This window comes from Bos taurus, chromosome 19 (assembly GCF_002263795.3).
Source record: "Bos taurus isolate L1 Dominette 01449 registration number 42190680 breed Hereford chromosome 19, ARS-UCD2.0, whole genome shotgun sequence".
In the NCBI taxonomy this organism is placed as follows: Eukaryota; Metazoa; Chordata; class Mammalia; order Artiodactyla; family Bovidae; genus Bos; species Bos taurus.
The window spans coordinates 10,455,818-10,458,869 of record NC_037346.1 but is presented as its reverse complement, the minus strand read 5'-3'; the positions used below and the strand labels follow the sequence as shown (position 1 = coordinate 10,458,869).

At 45.7% G+C, this 3,052-nt stretch overlaps 1 long non-coding RNA gene across 1 annotated transcript; it reads left to right on the top strand.

The window, feature by feature from the left end:
- Positions 1–828: 828 nt before the first annotated feature.
- LOC132343002 (uncharacterized) lies at positions 829–2,810 on the top strand. Its single transcript, XR_009491639.1, has 2 exons — positions 829–1,557; positions 2,262–2,810. It is a non-coding gene; the product is annotated as an uncharacterized lncRNA (long non-coding RNA).
- The last annotated feature ends 242 nt before the right edge of the window (positions 2,811–3,052 follow it).

The following is a 3,052-nucleotide window of genomic DNA, read 5'->3' as shown; positions in this document are numbered from 1 at the left end:
TGCGGAAGATGTAACTGCATTTTGTTCTAAAGAGATGGGAGTAGAGATGCAGAGAAGCAGACCTGTTTGAGTTTTTGTAGAGGCAGAGCTCACAGAATTTGGAAAGGACTAGGTATGGAGAGAGGCTTCCCAGGAGGCACTAGTGGTAAAGAACCCACCTCCCAAAGCAGGAGATGGAAAAGACGTGTGTTTGAGCCCTGGGTCCAGACGATTCCCTGGAGGAGGGCATGGCAACCCACTCCAGTATTCTTGCCTGGAGAATCCCATGGACTGAGGAGCCTGGCGGGCTACAGTCCACAGGGTCACAAAGAGCCGGACACAACTGAAGCGACTTAGCATGCACACGGGCAGGTATGGAGGAAGGCAAGGGAGAATCCAGGATGGCTCCCAGTTTCCTGGCTGGGGCCACTAGCTGGGTGTTGGAGCTGTTTATGGAGAGAGAGAGAGAGAAGTAGGATGGAAAGACTGATAAGATGAAGATGAGTCAGATGGCAGGCAGATGGCTATCAGAGCCTGGGGCCCAGAAGGCAGATTTGAGCTGGAGGATCTTTCCAGTCTCTTAGTGGTCAAGCAGATTTCTCAAGCCAACCTGGCTTAGGCCTAAAGGAATCTCCACCAGCCCTAGATATACTCACTAAAGCTGGGATTTAGATGTGAAGCCCTAGTTAGTCAAAAAGCATTCCTATACCTTGCCTTGTCATGAGTGCACATCGTTCCTTTGAAGATTTCAAATAAAGATTTGAGAATTCTTAGGTCCTTGACCAAATTCCATCAGAATCTTTGCCTCCAGAGTTCCAATTTCAACATCATTTAATGGTAAATTTAAAGGACAGCCCCTGGAATCCAGTTTGGCTAATGTATAATAACGTCCTTGTGGGGAGGCACGTACCCATAGTAAGAGATAAGATTCCGAGGCTTATTCACTTCAGTTGTCATGGCAACAGCAACGAGGGCTCTGGAGGCAGGAAGAAGGAACAGGGAGGAGACAGGAGAAACCAGAGGCTGTGGTGGCTGTTAGTCCCTTGGGAGATAATTGAAGGCAGATATTTGTAAGTTGCATGGAGAGCACACCCTGTAAATCCAGGGCAGTTAGAAGTACACAGGTTTGTGAGTAGACAGTTTGTTCATTTTAAGGACCAGAGATACATATGAAAGCTGTATAGACTCGGGGGCTAGAAGTACATCATGTACCTGTTTTAACCCTGTGCCCACTGTACTGCTTGGGGTTCCACGTATTTGAATGAGCAAATGAGATCCCCAAAGAAAAAAATCTGTATTCTCCGTGTTTTGTATGGGTTCTAAAGTTGCTAAGTGAACAGATTCTTTGGGGAAAGATTCTATTTTTACATCAAAATCATCTTCATAGTATGGTTAGCGATTCTAAGGTGACACATCTGAAAGGAAGATTCACCTCCAGACCAAAAGACCAAGTCAGTAGATCTCCCTCTCTGGGTTGATTTTGGTGATCATTCACTAAACACACGGATGGGATACCACCTAACTACGTACCTCCCAATGAAGGTCGATAGTAGAACAGGCTTTGATTAGATTTTTGAGGTGATTACATTTTATCTACAAACTGAGAATCCTCATTCTGTTGAAAGCTACAGCAATGAGGAAAGGTGGTGATGTGATAAAGAATACAGACAGATGGACAATCAACCCTAAAAGAGAAGGAAACCTGAGGAATGAAAATTTGTTCAAGGCATGGTAGTCTATCTGGTACAGACATGCTGACACTCAAAAGGAAAAATCTCCAGTGGTGTGGACGCTTTGATAACTATGTAAAATATCCCTCAAGACCTTTCATTTAACTTTGCTCTATTTTTTTTTTTGGCTGCACTATTTCTTTGCTCATTGCAGCACGTGGGCTTTCTCCAGCTGTGGTGGAAGGATTCCTTTTGTTGTGGAACATAAGCTCTAGGACACTCAGGCTCAGTGGTTGGGGTCCATGGGTTTAATTGATCCCATGGTATGTGGGATCTTAATTCCTCGACCAGGGATCGAACCTGAGTCTCCTGCATTACAAGGTGGATTCTTAACCACTGGACCACCAAGGAAGTCCCTGCTAAGTCACTTCAGTCGTGTCCAACTCTGTGGGACCCCATAGACGGCAGCCCACCAGGCTCCCCCGTCCCTGGGACTCTCCAGGCAAGAACACTGGAGTGGGTTGCCATTTCCTTCTCTAAGGAAGTCCCTACTTTTGCTCTAATTCTGTCCTCACCAGCTAATGTTTTATTTACTAATTCTGTTTTCTTTAGATGCTGAAGACAGTACCCTAGATGAGAAACGGGCATATCTGATCACTGGAAAAGTATATCCTCCTCTCTAAATTGCAGTGAGAATAGCATTCAAACAAGGTCTCCAGCCTGCATGATTGGGGCCCTGCTGATTTCTCTGACCTCATGCTCCGTCTTCACTCTACGTTCCGGTCATGTGGACTTCTTTCCACTTCTGAAACACCTCAAACTTTCTCCTGCCTTCCAGTTTTACCTGTTAGCAGAGCTCTCCTCTGAGATCTCCCCGTGGCTGGTCATTTCTTACCAATCAGGTCTCAGCTCACGAGTGCCCGCTTCTAAAAGGCCTTTCCTGATCTTCGTGTCTGTGGTTGCAACCTTTCTCCTTTGATGTCCATTCCCTCCCCGGATGACCAGTCACTAGCTACACTTAGCCTGTTTGATTTATTACTATGTGTCTTATTTGTTGACTTGTTTATTATCTGATTCTTAAACCAAAATGAAAGTGCAACACAGCTCCAGCCTCAGCAATAAGCAGTCAACACTCAATAAATATCTGTGAAATGAGCTGAATGTGGGGGAAAAATGAAGTATGAATTGCTCTAGACTTGAGCATGCATGCATGCCCAGTCATGTCCGTCTCTTTGCGACCCCATGGACTGTAACCCGCCAGGCTCCTTTTCCATGGGATTTTCCAGGCAAGAATATTGGAGTGGGTTGCCATTTCCTACCCTAGGGGATCTTTCTAACCCAGGGATTGAACCCACATCTTCTGCACTGGCAGGCAGATTCTTTACCACTGTGCTACCTGGGAA